This window comes from Eubalaena glacialis, chromosome 16 (genome assembly GCF_028564815.1).
Source record: "Eubalaena glacialis isolate mEubGla1 chromosome 16, mEubGla1.1.hap2.+ XY, whole genome shotgun sequence".
NCBI lineage: Eukaryota > Metazoa > Chordata > Mammalia > Artiodactyla > Balaenidae > Eubalaena > Eubalaena glacialis.
This window is the reverse complement of record NC_083731.1, coordinates 90,177,224-90,189,570: the sequence shown is the minus strand read 5'-3', so window position 1 is coordinate 90,189,570 and position 12,347 is coordinate 90,177,224. Positions and strand designations below refer to the sequence as shown.

General features: G+C 41.8%; 1 protein-coding gene across 1 annotated transcript in view; it reads left to right on the top strand.

Annotated features, from left to right (window-relative positions):
• The window catches only part of MPHOSPH8 (M-phase phosphoprotein 8), a 61,076-nt gene extending 58,785 nt beyond the window's left edge, over positions 1-2,291 (top strand). The window contains exon 15 of the transcript XR_009697552.1: positions 2,241-2,291. The gene's annotated coding sequence lies outside the window, so the exon portion shown is untranslated. The remainder of the gene's footprint in view (positions 1-2,240) is intronic.
• Positions 2,292-12,347: the final 10,056 nt, after the last annotated feature.

Here is a 12,347-nt window from a genome sequence, read left to right as displayed (position 1 = left end):
GATGGCCACACTGGGTGGGCTTCCCTGGTGGCGCAGTGGTTGAGAATCTGCCTGCCAATGCAGGGGACACGGGTTCGAGCCCTGGTCTGGGAAGATCCCACATGCCGCGGAGCAACTAGGCCCATGAGCCACAACTACTGAGCCTGCGCGTCTGGACCCTGTGCTCCGCAACGAGAGAGTCCGCAACAGTGAGAGGCCCGCGCACCACGATGAAGAGTGGCCCCCGCTCGCCGCAACTAGAGAAAGCCCTCGCACAGAAACGAAGACCCAGCACAGCCAAAAAAAATAAATTAATTAAAAAAAAAAAAAAAAGACACCAAAGATAATAATAAAAAAAAAGGCCACATGAAACCACAGCTTCACTATCACAGCACAATTCACCTATGTACATTAGGGTTTTTTTTTTTTTCCTTATTCTTATATTTTGAGATTATGTCTTCAAATTTTATGTAAGTAAGGAACCTACTTAACAAAACACTTGGAAAATTTAATACCAACAAAATGTCCAAAGAATATAAAGTGATTCTCTGTAAACCTATTTCAAAGGGCAATTATAATTTCATCCGTAAAAACCAGAATTACCTGGAGGGCTTTTAAAAATAAAGCATGATAAATTAAAAGGGGGGTGGGGGGGGGCGGAGTTCCTTGGCGGCCCAGTGGTGAGGACTCAGCGCTTTCACTGCCATGGCCTGGGTTCAAGCCCTGGTCAGGGAACTGAGATCCCATAAGCTGTGCAGCGCGGCCAAAATTTAAAAAATAAATAAACTGTTGGATCCCACCCCACCACACACACACACACACACCCCCGCCCCTGAAGATTTTATTGTTCAGTAGACCAAGTACGTACCTGGGAATCTGCATTTTCAACAAGTTTCCCGGTGACAGTGACGCGGATCCAGGGACCAGCTTTGAGAACCACGACCCAACGTTAATTTTCTAGAGCTGGATAATAGCGTGAGAAACAGCTGTCACGTTTTTGTGCCCACGAGACGTCAGATACTTTGAAAAGGTGACATTTCCCAAAGGTATGGTACCTATCAGTGCTGCTCACTCAGTGTGGACGCAAACCCCCTGGAACTGTGTGAAACTGGGCGGTCTGATCCGATGAGCCTGTGTGTACCGAGATTCTCATCTTGCGAGCAGCTCTCAGGAAAGGCTGATGCTCCTGGTTCCCAGGACCACAGCTGGAACAAGAATAGATTAGAAGCACCATGTAAGGGGGTGGGGAGTTAGGGAAGAAATATACTTAAAATAATACTTTTTGCATCTATTAGGGTGACAACATACCATCATCACAGTTCTATCATACAGATCACATAGCGTAAATGATTCTAAAGAATTTTATGTCTTTAAGAAATAATGGAAAAAACTTAATAAAATAATGGAAAAACTGTTACCCTCTAAAAAAGGGTGGAAAGCAGCAAGGGAGAAATGGAGCTAGTGTCCCTAGCTTGAATCTGAATTTATGATATTAAACCATTTTAAGATTACACACTTTCCAAAGGACCACAAGACTAAAATTTTAGGCCTGGAATCACTAAAGAACAAGAGGGATTTTTTTTTCCTTCGTAAATAAGACCCGTGTAACACGTCATTGCTATTCCCAGTCCGGTTTTGCCTGAAAACAAATCAATATACACATTCCTACCAATGGGGAAAGACAAGGGCAATTTGGAGCTAAAAATACCCTCAAATCTTCCTCAAAGAAAACGGCAGTGACGCTGGGAGTCGCATAAGAAAACAGGCAGAGAAGCAGAGATTTCAACTTTGCCATGAACTATGCAGTGTTATTCCACTAACTCTGACACGGGGACCAGGAAGAAGGGCGGAAGGAGCTGTGACAACAGGTGCTGACCTGAAGGGAGACTCCAGCGTTTCCCGTCTCTCGACTTCGGTTCACCCCGGAAACCAGATTTCAGGTAGCTTCATCCATGTTTTCTTTTCTCCTAGGATTACAATAAAATCAGACTTAGCCCCTTAAAAACAAGTTTCAACGATCAATTAAAAAACACAAGCGATAACTCACTTCCTACAGTCCATGACAGGAATCAAGTTCCCTTAAGACGCCGTTTTAGTCTTTACCTCATCTGATTATGTCCATTCAGTAAGGATTTTCCTTTCAATTCATCTCCTCTAAGAACATCAACTGACTTAAAATTCAGCTCAATTTTGTTTCAGCATCAGAGTAAACACTGTTAAATCCAAGACGCTGAAAAGTCTCCCTTTTTTATTTTCCATAGGTCCTCTTGTCTGGACGGCTGGTCCCTCAGCACACCACAGCCCAAGACCCTTACAATCCAAAATCCTACATAGGATCCTGATTCCCACCCTATGTACAAAATTTTATTCTGCTTGTACCAAGGCAGGGCACACAAACGTGTCTGCTGTGCTCCATCAGAAGACGACCTGCTTACCTACCGAGAGAGCAGGCACTCCAGATTTTCTGCTGAGGTCCAGGTTTATGTTTATTGTTACCTCATGCCTATGAAATGTGTTTTGTAACATACCTGAAATATCAGCGCAGTAGTACACAATTACAACTGAGAAATAAATACCCAGCTTTGGGCTCAATATTTTTAAAGTAAGGGTACATGACCCAAAGATACTGGAAATAATTATCCTAAATTGGTAGTTTTCAAAACTCATTTGGGTCTCAAATTCACCTGAGAATTGGATGAAGTATGACCCCCCCCGCCAAAAAGTGCGTGCAAAAATTATGTACACAAAATTCTGCATGTGAATTAATCAGACTCATAGATTCCACTAATACGCCACAATGATCCAATAGGATCCATGGTCCCACTTTAAAAACCTTCAATATTTTTTCAAGCAAAGCATGCCATAAATCAACAAAAATTATCTCGCATATTACTTCCATCTGCAACTAGCATTCTTACACTGGTTTTATAACTGTATCACTTATATATACTTTGCCTTTGGTAAAGTTAAGGATGACAAGAAGAATAAATGGAACCATAAATCAAACTGGGCGACTGGATTACTTAATCCTTAAAGACACAATGACACCAGGACTACTAAAAATTTTAACTGTCTTCTCAACTTCTCAAAAATGTGAACCTGAAAGTTTTACAAAGCACTAACTACACTGAAACCTAAAAAGGTTATCTCCAGAATTGAGAAACTTCTAGTTGCCAAGAGTCTTTAAAAGGGTGGCTTATCTTAATCCTTTAATTTAATAGTAAAAAACAATCACTAGAGTTCTGTTTAAAGAGGTGGTATTACAACTAAGTGGCCAGGTTTATTGTGCACTGGGTTGTAACCAACTCTAATAAGACGGTTACGGATGTGCTGATACACACCCATTCAGTGATGCTCGTAATATGGAGTTAAGGATCCGGGAAGGCCTAGAAAGTTGATACACTTTCATATTTTCTGATCCTGAAGAATACCCAAATATGAAAATCAACCAACAATTGCTTTTAAAGAAAACGTTTTCTTTTTTTTTTTTTGGCTGTGCCACACAGCTTGCAGGACCTTAGTTCCCCGACCAGGGATCAAACCCAGGCCCGACAGTGAAAGTGCCAAGTCCTAACCACTGGACTGCCAGGGAACTCCTTAAGAAAAGGACTTCAACTGAAATCTTAAGCCATAACTGTAACAAAACTATGTGGCAAAAGTAGTCTGTTTTAAATTAATTTTAGGATAAAACTGGGTAAGAACTGTGTGAGTTAATGTTTGATTTTACCCTCTCATGCCAACACATCTGAAATAGTTGGTAAAAATGAAAAAAGAAAAGGCTCCTCCAACCACACCCTAAGATTTTTTTCATATAGTCAGAAATGTGAACGGCCAATACCACAGGCACTTTTATGATGACTTTTCTGAAAGAATAAAACATTAAAACTACAGAAGGCACATTCTTTTTTTTTTTTTTTTAGAAGGCACATTCTTAATGGTCAACTATGTACCAATGTACCTAATATCTCATTTTCCACTGAGTACACAAGTCAATCATGAACAAACTACATAGTTTGTATTATGTAATATAAATTATATATAAATAATAGAAGTACACTCTAAGAAATAACTATAAAAGATAAATACTACACAATTCAACAGGTATGGAGGCTGAGGAATACTCTACAAAAGCTCTTCCAATTACAACACATGAATTGTAAAAACCCAAGAAATAGGATTTTAATAATGACTCAAATTGAAAAATACCTTGCCAGAAATCAGCCTAAAAGGTAATGATCTCCTCTGGAGCAGACTCTCGTGATATCGAACCATAAAGGAACCACAGCCTTTATTAGCTTGTTCTGCAGCAGGGCTTCCTTCTGAGAAACAAGTTCTGAAATTTGTAGGTATGGGGGAGGGGACGTCCACATGATCAAAGTCACCATCGGAGATCTTTCAACACACAACAGCGTTCACAACTGAATGTGACCCTCTGCCTTGATGGCAAAGACACAGACCACAATACCGGCTGCTAAAATAATAAATAAACCAAATGCTATTACTACAGGCAATTCACAACAGCCAAAATATGCAGTATACTCTTCACTGAAATAATTTTATTCTTCTGTTACCTAACAGATTCTCTTTAAGCAACAAAGAATGTATCTTCAAAGAATATAGAGAAACAGTTTGTGACTTAAGAGAACAATATATCAAAAAGATTAAGGCCAAAAATTCAAGTCATCATTTCCCAAGGAAACTTGAAAAAATACCCATGAAAGCTGTAAACCTGTAAAACCCATGCTAATACAACTACAAGTTCTTCCCTGCTTTTTGATGTAATACAGTGTAATACAACTTCAACTGATGAACAAATAAGAAAATACTGGGCCTTCCCTGGTGGCGTAGTGGTTAAGAATCTGCCTGCCAATGCAGGAGACACGGGTTCAAGCCCTGGTCTGGGAAGATCCCACATGCCACGGAGCAACTAAGCCCGTGTGCGCCACAACTACTGAGCCTGAGCTCTAGAGCCCGCGAGCCACAGCTACTGAAGCCCGTGTGCCTAGAGCCTGTGCTCCACAACAAGAGAAGCCACCGCAATGAGAAGCCCGCGCACCGCAACGAAGAGTAGCCCCTGCTTGCCCCAACTAGAGAAAGCTGCGCACAGCAACAAAGACCCAACGCAGCCATAAATAAATAAATAAATTTGTTTATTTATTTATTTAAAAAATATATATATACTTCAAATTGACTTAATTAATTAGAAGGCAAATTTTCTCAACATGTTTAATTTTCACATGACTCTTTTGGGTTGAAAATTTGCAATAAAAATAACAAACTAAGGCTTTGATTTTCTATCACATCCATGGATCTTCCACCCAAGTTATCACCAGTTGCCAGATACCACAAGTTCAATTATGTAATAAATAACTTCCGTCTTTCATCTGGTATTATACAAAAATCCATAATATGAACATTCAATTTTGGATTCCCAATATCATCTGGCTTTTCAGAATTCTAATAAAGCTACCTAATCTTTTTTTTAAAATACCATAGGTTATACATAGATCGGTAAGTCTTACATCAGCCGGTAGTGAAACCACACAACCTAGTTATAAACAGCAATTAAGAACATGGTGAGTAAGAGAAGGGCAAATGTACTTCACAAGAAAAGGTCTCTGAATGGCCAAAAGTATATGAAAAGGTATTCAACATCAGAAGGTACAGAGAAATGTAAATTAAACCACAGTGATATGCCTCCACACACAATAATGGCGAAGACTGACGTGATTGACAACACTGACGCTGGCAAGGATCCACCAGTGCTCAAGGGGTACGAGGCCGAGCTGACTATGGAAAGCTGCTTGGCTGTTTCTAAGAAACATACACATGCCCTACACTCAGCAACTCCACTCCTAGTATTCTCCCCATGAAAAATGAAAAGTGTGATTTGTAGAAGAATGTTCATAGCAGATTTATTCTTAATAACCCCAAACTGGAAACTGCTCCAAGAATATATCAACAGGAGACTCAACGAAGTGTGGCATGTTCACTCAGGGGTAATAAGACACATGCAACAACATATGTGAATCTCAAAAACACTATGTCCAGTGAAAAAGGCCAGAGGCAAAAGTGTATACATTGTAAGATTCTATTAGTATGAAGTTCAGAAACGAAAACTAACATATGATGATCAAAATAGACAAATTGTTGCCCCTGACACAGAATGGACGGACTGGAAAAGAGCACACAAGTTCTAAAGTTTATGAAAACTGAGGCTATCAGTTTGTTTTGCCAAACAAAACTCACAAATTTTGCATAACAGGCAAGTCCAAATTTTTAAAAAGCAAAATTTTAAGTATTTTTAAATTAAAGAATCAGAAAAGAATTTATTTTAAAGTTCATGCAGCAACTCAAAATTAAGAAATAAGTACTTAGGGCTTCCCTGGTGGCGCAGTGGTTAAGAATCCGCCTGCCAATGCAGGGGACACGGGTTCGAGCCCTGGTCCGGGAAGATCCCACATGTCACAGAGCAGCTAAGCCCATGCGCCACAACTACTGAAGCCCACGAGCCTAGAGCCCGTGCTCCGCAACAAGAGAAGCCACCGCAATGAGAAGCCCACGCGCCACAACGAAGAGTAGCCCCCGCTCGCCGCAACTAGAGAAAGCCTGCACAGCAATGAAGACCCAAGGCAGCCAAAAATAAATTAGTTTTTTTAAAAAAAGAAATAAGTATGTAAAATAAGGTCATGTTCAAGTAAATAGGTAAGAATCATCTATCACTGATAAATATTACATAACACTGAAATCTGGAAAATATTGAAGAAACAAATAAAGACTGAAACTTTTTTTTAGGCACAAGGCACATTTATTTTTTAAAAGTTTCTTCAGCTTTGGGACTTCACTGTTGGTACAGTGGTTAAGACTCTGTGCTTCCACTGCATGGGGGCACGGGTTCAATCCCTGGTCAGGGAAATAAGATCCCATATGCTGCACGGTGCAGCCAAAAAAAAAAAATTTCAGCTTTATTGAGGGCAACTAAAATTTTCAGGAGAATAATTTACTGATACTACATGCCATCTTTTTCCGCAAAGGTCATAAATAACATTTACTGTAGTTATCAACGTAAAGTTCAGCAAAGATTCATATAAAATCTAAAAAAGTACAAATTGATAATTTTACGAAACATAATTAGTGCCTGTAAGAAAAGTTAACATTAACTCAGTTTCAAAGGCCCAGACCTGTATCTATTTGCCATATCTGCAAGGCAACTGTGATGAGAGAAAAAAGGCCTTGGAAGTGAAAGATACCACTGAAAATTTTCAAACTGAATTTTGTCCCCAAATTCCTACGAAGGCATTTCAAGTTAAACAAACAAACAAAAAGTAAAACTGTTCAAAACAAAAGGAAAAAACCCAGCAGCGTTATTGTCTTGTGATCACCTAAGATTTCTCAAGTGCCCTGCCCAAAAGAGTCAAAGAAAACCTGCCTCTGTGGTTGCATAATGAGGTTAAGTTTTAAAAACAAGTTCAACTACATCAACAAAAAACTGCATTTTTAGTTCAAGATGACATGATCATTATGAACTTACATGTTCAGCGTCCACGGTTTTCTGTAAAAGTTCAATATTCCAAGTAAATTATTGCCACATCAAAGAATCCCACAGTAGTTATTTCACGAATTAACCATGTTCATATATAATGAAAAGGAACTAGAATGAATTACCAAATGATAATTTGATAATTATCAAATTTATTTTTGATAATAAGTGTATTTTTCAACATATACTTAAAACCACTTAAAAACAGCATTTACTGTTACTTACTTCGAAGATACCATGTAAATCAACAAACTAGGAAAATCATTTCTGGCAGAATCCATTATGCGTTCATATGCAGTAAATAACATCACAATGTTGTACTGGGGAGAAACTACTCAAACACCAAACAAGTTTAATGTGAATTGTTGTGAGTTGATCATCTATTTAAATGTACTTAAGTACAGGGTAAAAAACAGGTGCTGCGCTGTCAGTGGTGAGGCCAGGATGCTCCTTTACCCTGAGCACCTTCTACCAAGCCCTCCTTGCTGGGAACTGCTTCTGAGTTAGTGTGTCCTAAATGGTATTTACATGAAAATACACTGAGGTGGTTAAACATTTTAATGCTTTGTTCTGAACACAAGATGCCAACATTTCATCTAAAAACAGGGACTGAAAAGTCTAAAAACGGGAGTTTTAAAAAAAATCTTGTGTCACATTTTTAAAATGCACAGAATTTCCTGGTTACTGATTACCAGAGTTTGAGAAATTAAGACTGTGCAAACCAGATTAACAGAAAACACAAAAACAAGGCATAGAAACCCCATAAAATAGTCATAAATCTCACTTAACTTTTTGTGTCTCTACATCATTTGAACATGCAACACACCCGCCTCAGCAAAGCTCGGAGGCTGCCCCGTCCCACTGCTCGGCCGGGGACCCCGAGCCCCTCCTCCAAGCCAGACAGGACCTCCCAAGTGGTGTGGGTGCCTCAGAGCCCCCTCGACTCCCTTTTTTAGACCATATATGCTACTTCCCGCTTTCAGTCACCACCAAGGCTTACGAGAACACTCAACTTTGACAAAAAACTGTGTGATATTAAAAAATCTCACTTTGACTTAACTCCAGTGTGAGCCTGGAAAAGCTGCCTGTTCACGGATTCAACCACATGCAGTGAGCACGTGCAATGAGAGCCCCTACGCCTTAGGGAATTCACAGCAGCATCTCTCAATACAGTGGTTCAGAATCACTGAATTCTAACAGAAACAAATGGAATTCAACTGAAACTGTTCACATACTAATGCATGAGCACTCCTACTGCAGTAAAGCAAAAATGAGTAGGCAGGCGTTTAAACTGACTCCCCAGAGAGAAGTCTGGAATCAAAGGCACAAAATATAGGGGGCACGTTCCCGATGAGACAAAACAAAAAGCTGAAACAGGGGCTTCCTTGATGGTGCAGTGGTTAAGAATCCACTTACCAGGACTTCCCTGGTGGCGCAGTGGTTAAGAATCCGCCTGCCAATGCAGGGGACACGGGTTCGAGCCCTGGTCTGGGAAGATCCCACATGCCGCGGAGCAACTAGGCCCGTGAGCCACAACTACTGAGCCTGCGCATCTGGAGCCTGTGCTCCCAACAAGAGAGGCTGCGATAGTGAGAGGCCCGCGCACTGCGATGAAGAGTGGCCCCCGCTTGCCACAACTAGAGAAAGCCCTCGCACAGAAACGAAGACCCAACACAGCCAAAAATAAATAAATAAATAAATAAAGAATCCACTTACCAATGCAGGGGACACGGGTTTGAGCCCTGGTCCGGGAAGATCCCACATGCCACGGAGCAGCTGAGCCTGTGAGCCACAACTACTGAGCCCGCGAGCCACAACTACTGCAGCCCGCGTGCCTAGAGCCCATGCTCCGCAACAAGAGAAGCCACTGCAATAAGAAGCCCCCACAGGGCAACGAAGAGTAGCCCCTGCTCGCTGCAACTAGAGAAAGCCTGCGCACAGCAACGAAGACCCAACGCAGCCAAATATAGAAAGGAAGGAGGAAGGGAAGGAGGGAGGGAGGGAGGAAGCGAGCTGAAATAACTCGAGTTTTGACCACTGTAAATTTGTGTGTGTGTGATCATCTAGCTATATCCAAATGACTGAAAAATAGGAAACTTAAATGGTATCTAGGTTGAAAATCAATCAGACTCAAGTTTCTCCTTCCGTTTCCTGGCTACAGTTCAGTGGGGTCCATAGGTAACCTCCCTGTGTGTCTCAGGGGGCACCTGCCCCGAGCTGCCCTGAGCATTAAACAGACACCTTTTATTTATGACCATCAATGCGGTACCCATCTACTCTCCCTCCTCTTCCATATCCCAGTCATTAACAGCCTTGGTGGACCAAGCCCAGCTACCGTCCACCTCTCTGGACTGACTGGTCTGAATGGTCTGCCTGCCCCCTGGGGTCTCCTTCAGTCAAGTCCCAGGGAGCAGCCAGAAGTCTTTTCTGAACCATAAACCAGGTCGCATCACTGCCCAGCCCAAGCCTTTCCTACGGCTTCTCATTTCATCAAGTGAGCTTTGTGGCCTTGGCACATGCTGCTCTAGTCTTGTGTCCTCAATGGGCCAGAACGGCCCCAAGAGGGAGAAAATGAGTTGGATGGCAAAAATCTTAACTCTTTTTATGTGTAAAGCACAAATACAGTATATAAACAGCTATCTGCGGTGCTGAAGTTTCACTGAATGGGAGGGTTGGGGGTCTCAATCAGACAAAAGTGGGCAAAAAAAGAGGGCTGAGAACACCCTTGGCCTGGTTCACTCCATTCCAGCCACAATCCCTTCCTTGCTAAATGGTACACCCTCAGCTTGAACTGGGCTCGCCTTCAAGTCCAACTTTCCAAGTCTCCTCCTCTTGTCACTCACATCAGCCCAGAAGCCTCCTCCTGCTCAGGGAGGCCTCCCCGACCGTCCGAGCTAAAATGGACAAATCTGTCTCCCCAACCCAGTGATGTGCACTCCCGGCTGTGTCCACGGCCCTGGCCCGGCCACACCACGTGCTGGAGAACACTGCTCACCTGCTCTAATAACCACGACGCATGAGGAAACAAAACAACCTTTCCTCTCTGGTCACACCTTGGAGAGAGAACACTTCACAATGACAATGGATACTGGAAAAAGTGACCTGTGACCAAGGGGATTCCAATTTTTCAAACAGCAAACTGTACTCATTCAGTCCTTGGGTGTACAAAGTACACATAATTACTATCTTAAGAGACAGAAACTTTTTAATTAAAAAAAATCATTTCATTTTGCTAGGAAGTGTTCAAATTTATATAATAATTCACTAAATAACAAACCATAATTCTTTGGGAATGAACACAAGTGTTTTTTAATAGTTTATTAATTCTAGGTAAAGCTAACTTAAAATACAGCTTAAGAGACTCCACCCTTTTTGCTGTGTAAATGAAGTATCTCCCCCTCCAGTATTTCCAAGTAATACAAGATTTAAAATTCAAAGTGAAATTTTAATATGAACAGCAAACGGAAGGGGAAGGATTCTTCTAAAAGAAAGACTTTTCGGTTCTTCCTATTTTTTTTTTTTAATTTATTTATTTATTTTTGGCTGTGTTGGGTCTTCGTTTCTATGCGAGGGCTTTCTCTAGTTGTGGCAAGCGGGGGCCACTCTTCATCGCGGTGCGCGGGCCTCTCACTATCGCAGCCTCTCTTGTTGCGGAGCACAGGCTCCAAACGTGCAGGCTCAGTAATTGCGGCTCACGGGCCTAGTTGCTCCGCGGCATGTGGGATCTTCCCGGACCAGGGCTCGAACCCGTGTCCCCTGCATTGGCAGGCAGACTCTCAACCACTGCGCCACCAGGGAAGCCCCTTCCTATTCTTGATATTTAAGAAAGGAACTTCAAGTCAGGCACACCAATGTTAATAATGTTCATTCCCATCGCTGAAGAACTGTAGAATTTTTTTTAAATGAAGATTTCTGAATTTGAGTCAAATGCCCTCCTCTATCACAAAGAATACACTGAGCCATTATTAAACTCATGCGGTACCTATAGTAAGGGAAACTGTTAATATTCACCACGTCATTTAAAACTCTAACATACAGATAACTCTCCCCAGGACATTAACACAGTTTATTTAATGAAATAGGCATCTACTTATGTAACCTAATATTTAAAACACAAGAATTCTTGCAATTCTCATTAGCCAACTTTAGACTTCTTCAAGGCTCTCCCCAGTTCACGCGTGTAATTTCTCTTCCTAAACTTTTACTACTACCTGCAATGATGCCACCAGTTCTTATCCACATCTGGCCTTTACTGACTTTATGCCCTTGGCTGGGGACCGGCGGGAATAACGTTAAGGTCTCACTGTCCACAGTAAGGACAGGCAGCACAGCATCTAAAAAACGTTAAAGGGGCTTCCCTGGTGGCGCAGTGGATAAGAACCCGCCTGCCAATGCAGGGGACACGGGTTCGAGCCCTGGTCTGGGAAGATCCCACATGCCGCGGAGCAACTAAGCCCGTGCTCCACAAATACTGAGCCTGCGCTCTACAGCCCACAAGCCACAACTACTGAGCCCGTGTGCCACAACCACTGAAGCCCGCGCGCCTAGAGCCCGTGCTCAGCAACAACAGAAGCCACCGCAATGAGAAGCCCGCACACCGCAACGAAGAGTAGCCCCTGCTTGCCGCAACTAGAGAAAGCCCACGTGCAGCAACGAAGACTCAACATAGCCAAACATAAATAAATTTTAAAAATAAAAATAAAAAACATTAAAAACACACATACCCAATGACCAAGTGATTCAACTAGTAGAAATTTTATGCTATAGACATATTCACACACATGCTCTATCCCATGTATCCAACATGCTATAAAGCATATAACAGGGG